General features: G+C 38.3%; 2 pseudogenes across 1 annotated transcript; one reads left to right on the top strand and one right to left on the bottom strand.

Moving 5' to 3' along the window:
- Positions 1–4,756: 4,756 nt before the first annotated feature.
- LOC149036805 (uncharacterized) lies at positions 4,757–7,601 on the top strand (annotated as a pseudogene). The gene has a single exon (XR_016181510.1). The product of XR_016181510.1 is annotated as an uncharacterized LOC149036805 (transcript).
- Positions 7,602–10,642: 3,041 nt separating this feature from the next.
- Positions 10,643–11,787, bottom strand: LOC149036804 (uncharacterized; annotated as a pseudogene).
- Positions 11,788–12,394: the final 607 nt, after the last annotated feature.

Here is a 12,394-nt window from a genome sequence, read left to right as displayed (position 1 = left end):
TGTTACCTGAACTGTGGGATTCATTCAAAACTTCAAGCATCAAATTCCGGGAGTGGAAATGGTACAGGAGAAGGAAGTCACCAATTAGTGTATTTTAACTGGAAGTTTTAGGTAACAAGGCATTTTAAGGGTGAAACAAATTTTAATCAAAAGATGTTTTTAATTGTAAATGTGTTAACTTTGTGTTGTGACAGGTTTTGTCTGCTGTCTGCACATTAATTCGTTCATTTCAGTTTATGTAATTGCTAATACTTATGTTTAATCCTGACACCTAAGAGTGACTAGCATCTAAGTTCTCCTTACAGTATCAACTTCAATAAATAAAGATGATGAAAATAACGAAAATGATCACCAATTCAAGAAACTTCTGATTGCCACATAAATTCTCCTTGTCATTACCATAGGAAATATACAGAGAACAGTGTGGAAAATATGAACACCAATGTACAGATGTAAAAGGTTAAAAGATGGCAAGTGCATCATTAGGAAACAGGAAAACAATACAAGTGAAAAAGGAGTATTTTATACAAGTATTTCTAACAAATGAAAAATTCAAAAATCAATAATTTCAGTTTTTCCCTATTATTTAAAATTTGTATTAAAATCTTGGAGAGGGATATCATATGTTCCTTTAAAAATACTTATAAATTAAATTCCCTCAAATTGTGATATTTTTACATTAACCATTTAACTCTCAGAAGTGCTTCACATGTAACTTCTCCCCATAATATCAATACATTAAGTTGTTATCTTGATCAAACACCAAATTCTGGTAATCAATTTACAAGGAAATGTGTAGCAGCCAGAGGGGAGAATTAACAATCAGATCCTTGGAGTTAAAGGGTTAAGTTTACTCTTAGCTACGCAAAGCACCTTAGTTTAAAAGTAAAACCAAATATAAATACAGTGTAGTACTTTTTATAGTTTTAAGTCAATGTAAATAATGGATTAATATAGACAGTTTTAAGATTTGCATACAAAGAAGGTAAGAGGTGAAGTTATATTATGTGAACACTTTGATTGCATTAACCCTTTCACTCCCAATATCAAAATATCACCTCTTCACTGTTCAAGGTTAAGTTGGAATATCAAGTCTTAATTATCTGAATGTGAAACTAGAAAAGTTTTTCTGTAACTAAGGGGTGTTCAAGTTATTAGACTACAGTGTTTCCTTTTATTAACAACTACTTTGTGAAAGGAAGACGATTTAGGCTATCAAAATGAGTTATCACAGTACTATGTATTCTCATAACTTGTGCAGAAACAGGGGAAAGAGAGGATTCTGATCATTACCTATCAGTTGTATTATGGATGGTATAGAAGATCAGGAATGAATATTTTGTAGGATACAAAATACAACAATTGAAATTGATTTCCTGTTTTATTTTTCAGAATTCAGCTCTATAGTTGAGAGAGGTTAAATGGATCTCAAAGGGTGCACCTGGTTTGTCTGTGTCAGATGCATAACATTGTAACTTTAGTCTTAGACCTTAAATGGTGCCAATAAAGAAACAACAGACAATACATGAGACTCCCACAAGTAAGCTTCCATGACCAGGATTTTTTTCCTACTCTGCAGTACTGTAATAGAGTGCTTGTTATCCCGGCTGACATCCCCAGGTTTTTAGGAATAGTAAGTGTACTCCTAAGGGACCCATTAACCCCCACTTCCACCCCTCTATTGCCTGGGGGAGGAGAGGAGTATAACTGGGGGGAATCACAATGTTTGCAAAGGGAACGGAAAGGGAATCAGTGGTCGCAAACACAGTATTAAGGGGACTAAAGAAAATAAACTGCCATCTAACAGCCAGTGAGGAATATCAACAAATCCTTATGGGGGGATCTGGTAAATTTAACCCCCATCCCATCCGGCGGTAATAATCACCGGTCCCTTTATCAATGCTTTAATGTTGTGCTGATATTCATGGCTCTTGCTGCCCTCGCAGGATCAAAAGCATCATCCAAGGAGTTTTTTGCCAACGCCATAGAGTGCATTTCCTCGGGAAGTTGGTCAATCTGTGTTTTAAAAAAAAAATCTGCCAATGTAAGCAAATTGTAAGCTTGAACGACGCCGCGTCGGGGAAGTAAAACCTCCAAGCGTCTATCAGATTCAACTGGTTTATTAATCACTGGAAAGCTCGTGAAAACTCAAATACAATAAATTAAAATAGGCCACTACCATACAATAAACGCTAATCGAAATGTCCTAAACTCGAACGCGGGGCGTGCATGGAGATAAATCAAAACAACATATATATCTAAAGCGAAACAAAACTACCTTCGATTAGACGCCTTTCGGTTTATAAATACAAGAATAAATAAGATGACATACCTCTTTCCCTGTTCTATTTTTCCTAGTATTTAGACAAACCTTCGATCTGCTTGTGCTTGTTACTAACCCGTGTCTCGCGGCCGAATGAAACATAATGCCGACAATTCGAAGGTATGTCACACAAAACAAAACCAAAGGATATTGAACGTCACGCAAATAACCTAAGGTGTTCGTGACTGCGTGACGTCAGTTATACAAACCTTTATTCAAGTAATCGCTAATCGCCAGGAATCGTTCAGAATTAAGGTTCCGTACTCTGCGGCCGGTCAAAACATTTACATCCCCTATTCTTTTGGACGAGATGTTACTCATAGACACAAAGATATTGATAAGAAACTTTAAGACATAGACATATTCTTGCGGTGTTTTAGGTTCTTAAATAAATGACCTCTTAAAATATTTATAAACTACACTATCTCAATTTAGGTTGTTTACATACATACATACATACTTTATTAACGTGGCTGACACTTAGCTATATAAAGCCAGCTTACAGGTCAGTCACGAACAAAACAGATGGAAATGCTTCATAATGATTCGAAAGTTAAATTCGATCCTATCTTTGGAATAATTGTATCCATGATCGGACCGTGGAATCTCATCGGTTTCGAACCTCCTAGAACCGTACGTACCCAGCATTGAAAATGTATCGTTCAAAATGACAAGAGTTTGCCAGAGATATAGTAAAGTTCAGGCTCTTGAAGTACAAACCCACTGTGCTCAATTCATTTGATCTTTCGGAAAGCCAAGTTGGGTCTGCTTTCTCAAGATATGAATCATCAATAAAAAATATATATATATACAAATATATATAAAATCATCTTTCTCAGACATCCAGGTCGTGGTCTTCGGTTTGGGAGACACTCAACTAAAATATAAGCCTCACAACCTTAACGCACCTTCACCGATGCAATACCTTGGCAGTATTTCAGTCAAATATGGCCAAAGCTTGTCAATCAGTCGTTGATGAAGGAAAGGCTCATCGCTATGAAGAAGGAATATGCCACCGCGCAGTTGTATTTAAATAGCCTTTACTTTTGGATCTGGGCCCAATAATCACGCTTTTTTGACTCAGAAAGTCAAAGTTGATGAGAGGTGATAGAGCAACTGTAAGCAATAGTTTTCTGGCTAACGCAAGTCGATTAGCGAGTTTATTGGTGAACCTCAGCGTCGCAGAAGTGGCACTCTACCATAGTTGTGTGATCCTCGTTGTAACAGCGATCCAGTAGAAATATTCAGCGGAGGATTGTCCTACTTTTTATTTGATAAAAGTGAAGATATTCAGACCTGAACCGAAAGGAAAAGCATTTCTAAATTTGTCTGTGGTGGTCGCCTCTTCAAGTATTTTGTTTCCTTACGTAAAGTCGGTTCGCCTGAGAGGGGTCATGTAAACTTTTCAAAGCTGATCCAAATTAAAAACCCTTTACATCTTTAAATTGGTATTCATTTTCTCCACACTTTTCTCTTTATATTTCCTATGGTAATCACAAGGAGAATTTGTGTGGCAATCATAAACTTCTTGAATTGGTGATCATTTCCTTCATTTTCATCACCTTTATTTGTTAGAGTTGATACTGTAAGGAGAAATTAGATCCTAGTCATTCTTAGGTGTCAAAGGATTGAACATGAGTATTGACAATTACATAAACTGCAGTCAACAGAATGAACGAATTATTGTGCAAACAGACAAAACCCGTCACAACACAAAGTTAAACATCTTTTGATTAAAATTTTTTCACCCTTAAAATGCTTTTTTACCTAAAACTATCAATTAAAATACAGCAATTGGTTGTTTCCTTCCCTTGTACTATTTCCCCTCCTTGAATTTGATGCTTGAAGTTTTGAATGAATCCCACAGTTCAGACAACATCACCAAACTCTAAGCAGTAAAAAATAAGGCAAGGAAATCAAGACTAAACATATTAAAAAGGAATTGTTTCAATGAAAACCGTGTCTCTCAGGTTGTTAACTCTCCAAACCTCGAGAGTAACCATCTTTGATTCCTCCTTACAGAGATACTGCTGAGTCATTTAAAAATGGTCCGTAGTGGCAGTATATTACTTTGCACTGAATTCTCAAGGTAATTTGACGGATGTAAGAGCCGCTGCTTAGAATTATTTGGCTTTGTGTGTAAGAGTAAAATAAAACCAAAATAGTCTGGCTGCCCTAAAAATACGGAATCTTATTCAAGAACGATCGAATAAAGATCTATATCACTGACGTCACGCAGTCACCAACATTTAATTTTGAGTGTCTGCGGTTCATTTCGCTTTTCCGATGCATATTTTAAATGCTGCCATCTTCTGATCCATTGCAATTTATTCACTGCAATCGTATTCATTAGATTAAATTAAAACACCTCAAGAATGTGTAATTATCTTTGTGTGTAAGAGTAAAATATACTCTGCCCTCAGAGTATGGAAAGATTCAAATAATTGACGTCACGCAGTCACGAACACTTAATGTTGTCTGTCTGCGGTTCATATCCCTTTTTCGATGCATATTTTAAGTGCTGCCGTCTTCCGGTCCATCCGCTTTTCCCGATGCAATTCAAACATAGCTCACATTACAGGCACAGAAGTACTTTACGTAAGCTTACAATTTGCGAGTTAAAAGAAGCACAATTGTTTTAAAACTCGACAGATCGACCAACATCCCAAAGAAATGCAGCTTATGCAGGCGTTAGCTTAAAAGATTTCCTTGGACGACGCTCAGTGTTGATCCTGTGAAGACATCAAGAGCCATGAATATCAGCACAACATCAAATTCTTCTTCGATCGATGTAAGGTTATATCTGTTCACCCAGCTCGCCACAGGGATCTCCCTGGTGATTCTGTCGCCGATAACAGTCATTAGTAACCTCCTGTTATTATTGACTATTTACAAAGATCCTCTCAAATGTTTCCGTACACCAGCTTCGTATCTCATCATCGCTTTAGGCTGTTGTTGATTTCACAACCGGTCTTGTTATCGAGCCTCTCTTCGTTGCTTACCGCCTGGCAAGTTATTTGAAATGGTCACTGTATCCAGGCCGATCATACGAAAGCCTGCTAAGAACTGGAAGTTCTATTTCCACCGTAGGCCTCAACTTGTCATTCTTGCTCGTTCTCGCTCTCATTTGGACACAGTTCCTTGCCATAACTCACCCACAACGTTACCGCTCGGCCATTACAACGCGCAGGATCCTTGTATTTGTTGGTATCTCGACGCTGTACTTCACAGGTTTCACTCTTCTGCAATTCATCGGAGTCTCCCGAAGAAGCCTCCTTCAGATAAATCTCCATTTCCACGCCACAGTCATAACAATCCTGCTTTTCGTTGGTTCTGCTATACTTCTGAGGTCACTTCGCCGATTTGCCAAAGAATCTCGCCAAAATGAAGACGATAAAGGCTTGAGACAACTTGTGGTGGCAACTTTGTTTCTATCAGCAATACTAATTGCTTGCACTCTTGCTCATATCATTACACTTAATATCTGGTTTTACACAGAACTGGAGACACCACAAGACACGCTTCACCTCCTCGCTGCCATGACAATTGCAGACGAAATGTTATTTATTAAGGTAGCTGCTGACGCATTCGTTTACGCCTGGAGACTGCCATACTACAGAAAGTCTATGAAACTAGTGTTGACTCGTGCTGGGCGGCAAATTGGAAAGGAAGCTACTGAAATGGTGACTATGGCCTGATTATTACTTATTTTAACCATAAATATATAACCAGACACTTATGGCTTGCGCGAAATCGGAGAACTAAGAATCATTGCTGACTGATAAAGCTAGCCTGTAACAGCAATCCGTTCTTTTGTTCTAGTTACTGAGTCAGTTACTATAGTACTATAGAAAAATTACGAAACCCAGATCAAGTAAATGTGATTCACGATGATATTCTACCTCTGAGAAAGATGAGGATAGAAAATTATTTGCGATGGAAGTTCATAATTTTACAAACAAATTAGGGAAACGCACAGAGTTACGTAGATAAATTTCTTTAACGTTGCGTCCCTTCTTGTTAATACCAGTTTCTGGTAAACCCAATGATAAATACAATAAGTTTATACATGTGTAAATTTTTTAAGGTTCTCATTTATTATACTACTCTAGTATGTTTACAAGCTCTTTCTGTATTTCAGTGCAATAATTAAAGTATAACTAGCATAAAAATCGCGGACAAAAATCAATTGATCATATAATCTTGTAGAAGACAAAGGACCCACAGTCAATTTAGTCTTTGACCTTACTGTGATGACAACACAGTATTTAAAAGCTTACACAATTATGTGCAATAATCAAATAGTGTTCTGTCTAATTTAACAACTTCTCTGTATATTTCGATAATTTCAGTTTTCCCCTATTTATTCTCTAATATTATTTGTATTAAAATCCTGGAGAGGGATATCATATGTTCCTTTTAAAATACCTATAAATTAAATTCCCTCACATTCTGATATTTTTACATTAACCCTTTAACTCCCAGAAGTGCTTCACATGTAACTTCTCCCCATAATATCAATACATTAAGTTGTTATCTTGATCAAACACCAAATTCTGGTAATCAGTTTACAAGGAAATGTGTAGCAGCCAGAGGGGAGAATTAACAGTCATATATTTGGAGTTAAAGGGTTAAGTTTACTCTTAGCTACGCAAAGCACTTTAGTTTAAAAGTAAAAACCAAATATAAATACAGTGTAGTACTTTTTATAGTTTTAAGTCAATGTAAATAAGTTTCATGGATTAATATAGACAGTTTTAAGATTTGCATACAAAGAAGGTAAGAGGTAAAGTTATATTATGTGAAAACTTTGATTGCCTTAACCCTTTCACTCCCAATATCAAAATATCACTTCCTCTTCACTGTTCAAGGTTAAGTTGGAATATCGAGTCTTAATTATCTGAATGTGAAACTAGAAGTGTTTCTCTGTAACTAAGGGGTGTTCAAGTTATTAGACTACAGTGTTTCCTTTTATTAACAACTACTTTGTGAAAGGAAGACGATTTAGGTTATCAAAACGAGTTATCGCAGTACTATGTATTCTCATAACTTGTGCAGAAACAGGGGAAAGAGAGGATTCTGATTGTTACCCATCAGTTGTATTATGGATGGTATAGAAGATCAGGAATGAATCTTTATTTTTCAGAATTCAGCTCAATAGTTGAGAGAGGCTGAATGGATTTCAAAGGGTGCACCTGGTTTGTGTGTGTCAGATACATAACATTGTAACTTTAGTCTTAGACCTTAAATGGTGCCAATAAAGAAACAACTGAACACACATGAGGCTCCCACAAGTAAGCTTCCATGACCAGGATTTTTTTCCTACTCTGCAGTACTGTAATAGAGTGCTTGTTATCCCGGCTTACATCCCCAGGTTTTTGGAAATAGTAATTGTACTCCTAAGGGACCAGTAACCCCCACCTCCCCCTCCCCCCCCCCACCCCTCTATTGCATGGGGGAGGAGAGGAGTATAACTGGGGGGAATCACAATGTTTGCAAAGGGAACAGAAAGGGAATCAGTGGTCGCAAGCACAGTATGAAGGGGACTAAAGAAAATAAACTGCCATTTAACAGCCAGTGAGGAATATCAAAGAAGCCTTATGGGGGGATCTGGTAAATTTAACCCCCTTCCCATCCGGCGGTAATAATCATCAGTCCCTTACCAATGCTTTAATGTTGTGCTGATATTCATGGCTCTTGTTGTCCTCGCAAGATCAACAGCATCATCCAAGGAGTTTTTTGCCAGCGCCATAGAGTACATTTCCTCGGGAAGTTGGTCAATCTGTGTTTTAAAAAAAAATCTGCCAATGTAAGCAAATTGTAAGCATACGAACAGTTTTTCTGTACTAATAATGTTAGCTAATTTTGATTTGCATCAGGAAAAGAGGATCGAACTGAGAACGTCAGCATTTAAAATATGCATCAGACTAGACTAGAGTGTTTCCTTTTATTAACAACTACTTTGTGAAGTCTGAAAAAAAAGCGAAATGAGCCGCAGACAGACCATAGGCGGCCCAAGCTCACGTCTCGAGAAAAAGCCAACGATGAATTCATGAACGCGTCACGCGTTGTGTGACTCGGTGTTAAGTTACGGGAGGAACCGTTGAAAATTTGAACACGTTATAAGGCATAGTATGGGGAACGACATATGGTCGATTTACAACGATAAATATTTCGAAATCTGAATATTTTACACGTAAAATCAATAAAAACTTACTCATGCCCTGTGTATCCGTCGTAGTTTCTAGCGATTTCTGCTGTTTTAAGCTTGCTTTACCATCACTGTTAACCATGTCAAAAGACGAATTCGTCTTTTGACATGGTTAACAGTGATGGTAAAGCAAGCTTAAAACAGCAGAAATCGCTAGAAACTACGACGGATACACAGGGCATGAGTAAGTTTTTATTGATTTTACGTGTAAAATATTCAGATTTCGAAATATTTATCGTTGTAAATCGACCATATGTCGTTCCCCATACTATGCCTTATAACGTGTTCAAATTTTCAACGGTTCCTCCCGTAACTTAACACCGAGTCACACAACGCGTGACGCGTTCATGAATTCATCGTTGGCTTTTTCTCGAGACGTGAGCTTGGGCCGCCTGTGGACAGACTGTAATGGGGCGGACGCTAACATAAATCAAATCAAACTTGAACAACGCCGCGTCAGGGAAATGTCTTATTTTGACAGAACCTCCAAGCATCTATCAGTCTCAACTGGTTTATTAATCACTGGAAAGCTCGTGAAAACTGAAATACAATAAATTAAAATAGGCCATTACCATACAAGAAACGCTAATCGAAATGTCCTGAACTCGAACACGCGGGGCGTGCATATAGATAAATCAAAACAACACAAATATCTAAAGCGAAACAAAACTACCTTTGATTAGACGCGTTTCGGTTTATAAATACAAGAATAAATAAGATGACATACCTCTTTCCCCGTTAAATTATTCTTGTATTTCGACAATCCTTCGATCTGGTTATGCTTGCAACTAACCCGCGTCTCGTGGCCGAATGAAACATAATGCCGACAATAGATCGTTTTAACTCACGTGACCAATTCCTTGACTACCGTTGCTACGCCGCCATATTGGTGTACCTCAATTGTAAACAAACTAGTAGCGTCCTTCGCGTGGAACATGGTTTTGTGTCTGATCGTTGGCTGTGGCAGCAAAAGTGGACGAGATAAAGGGTTGTACTTTGCAAGGGTGCCTTCTGTGGTCACAAATCAAGGCGAAGAGGCACAGAAACTATCCGAAGAAAGAAGATCGCGCTGGATTTCAGCGATAAGCAGTGACGATCTGACCGAAGAGATCTTAGAAAACGATCGTGTATGCGAAAAGCATTTTGTTTCAGGAAGGGCAGCTAAGAGCTGGGATAAATTTAATATTGACTGGGTTCTGACATTGCTTTTGGGACACAAGAAAGCGTCTGATCGAGCAGATCATAAAGAAGCGGCGGCAAAACGAAGCGAGAGAGCGAGGGAACGTGAACTAGTGAAGAAGCCGGCTTTTGAAAAGAGAGAACAAGAGCTAGAACTAGAGCGAACGGCGAAGAGACAGAAACTTAATGAGCCCGGTGAACAGGTTTCAAACCTCAGCTTTGAAGGAAATGAGGACGAAGAGAAAAAATTAACAGTTGAAGCTGGCACACAAACTGAAGAGTTTGAATATTTATTCAGCTCTCTAAACATTGACCGGAAACCATTTTGATCGGTGGGAATTTGTACAAAACGAAGAAAAAGTTAAATTCTACACTGGATTGCCTTCCTTCGATATCCTGCAAAAATGTTTTCGAACATGTTTCTCCGTTTGTTGCTTACAAGTCCCAGAATCTGACCACATTTCAAGAGTTTGTCATGACTTTGATAAAACTTAAACTTGACGCACCTCATCAAGATCTTTCATATCGCTTTAATGTCTCCCTTTCAACAGTTTCAAGGATTTTTTCATCCTGGATGATAGCGCTAGATGTACGCCTGGCTCCACTTATCAACTGGCCTGAACGTGAGGATTTATGGCGAACTATGCTACAGTGTTTTAAATATTCATTTGGAAACAAAACTACCGTGATTATTGATTGCTTCGAAGTATTTATTAATAGACCATCAAATCTGCTCGCAAGAGCACAGACATGGTCATCGTACAAACACCATAACACTGTTAAGGTGCTGATTGGGATAACTCCACAAGGTACAATCTCCTATGTTTCCCAAGCTTGGGGAGGACGAACATCAGACAAATATTTAACTGAGAACTGTGGAATTTTAAATAAGTTGTTGCCTGGGGATCTGGTCTTGGCTGACCGTGGTTTCACCATCGCAGAGAGTTACCCTTCGCTTGTGCGACAGTATCTCTCTCAACTTGTAAGATTTGTTCTTTTGTAATCTCAATATCTACCTCTTGACAAGCTTTTAATAACTCAGGATAACTCAGAGCGAGGTACCTCTTATCAAACAGATCGCTAATTGTAGGTACGCAGCGACTTTTGAGGATATAGCTGTCTGCATACTCGGGTATTAAGCTTAGAGCGATGGGCTTGCTACTAGACTTACTAAGTTTAGCATAAAAGGTATCCATTTCCGGTTTTGAGGGAACAGGGATCTCCTTTGACACGTTTCCTTTAGCATAATCAGGGCTGGAAACATTGGAGAGGTTCTCAATCTTGGCATCTAAATCGTTTTTTATTTTCCTTGCGGATGTAAAGTTTATTTCTCGCACCTTTTCATATTCTACTTGTTTGACGTAGGTAGGTAAAAGCCACGAGCACTTCACTTGCGTGCAGGCAAGTCTGCCATTAATTTTTGTCCACGCTTCCAGATAAAATAGCACGTTTGCTATATGCGAACAGGTTTCTGCCAGGCCAGCCTTGCAACCTAAGCAGTGTGCAAACAAAATTGTTCCTTCTCTTTCCGTGATAACCCAACATGAAATAAGAGAGTCGTTCATACGCTGGGAATGTCTCACCTTTGCTAAAACAAGAAACTTGTCGGCGATTATGTGGCCTTGCACGCTTGCGATAAACCAGAGACCATTTGGTTATATGCTTCAAGACTTCGGAAAGCTTTAAACTGTTTCTGAGTGAGGAAACTTGTCTCCAAGACAAGATAACACAAAATATGTGTGGATTCAACAGGAGGCAAACAGTCCGGCTTAAAGTCCTTCCCTTCGACTAAAACTGGATCAATTCCAATTGCCGCTATTTTCTGTAAATATCGATCTCTGACTGGAAAATCCAGCTGCTTCGCGTATTCGGATATCGGAAAAGAATAGTCGACCCCGCTTTTGTTCTGGGACTCTTTTTCTTACTCTTTTGAATCCATTTTACTTGTGGGAATGATAATTGTGGAAAAATTACGGGGATTACGCAATCGAAAGTGGTACACCAATATGGCCGACCGGAAATGATGTGACGTCACGTGAAAACGATCTATTCGAAGGTATGTCACACAAAACATAACAAAAGGGTATTGAACGTCACGCAAATCACAACTGAAAATAGCCTTCGTTACACAGACAACCTAAGGTGTTCGTGACTGCGTGACGTCAGTTATACAGATCTTTATTCAAGTAGTCGCCAAGAATCGTTCAGAATTAAAGTTCCGTACCCTGCGGCTAGTCAAAATATTTAAATCCCCTATTCTTTAGGACGAATTGCTACTCTTAGACACAAGAAACTTTAAGATAGTATCAATTATACATTCTTGCGGTGTTTTAAGAGAGTGTCTCTGTAAGAGCGGTCCGGTCGATTTTGCTTGAGACACGGATTTCGCTCGTTTCTCATGTGTTGTAAGACATTCATGTACCTATACTAAAACCACAATCAGTTTGATCGGATCTCTTTATTTTTCAGAGTTTTACGGAAATTAAATTTCACTCGAGCGAAGGCTTGTCGTGACACTTTTCAAGACTTTAATTTCATACAACTTTGGAGGACAATTTACGAAAAACTACGGAACTCAGCAAAAAACAAATACCACAGCCATGTATATTAACTCTATCTTATTTATCGAGGCGACTTTCGTAAACATCACGTTTCAATCAAGGAAACAAGGAGACTTGAAT

The sequence above is a fragment of the Pocillopora damicornis genome, chromosome 12, assembly GCF_964200805.1.
Source record: "Pocillopora damicornis chromosome 12, jaPocDami1.2, whole genome shotgun sequence".
NCBI lineage: Eukaryota > Metazoa > Cnidaria > Anthozoa > Scleractinia > Pocilloporidae > Pocillopora > Pocillopora damicornis.
The sequence above is the reverse complement of the archived record's forward strand: the minus strand, read 5'-3'. Positions and strand labels throughout refer to the sequence as shown.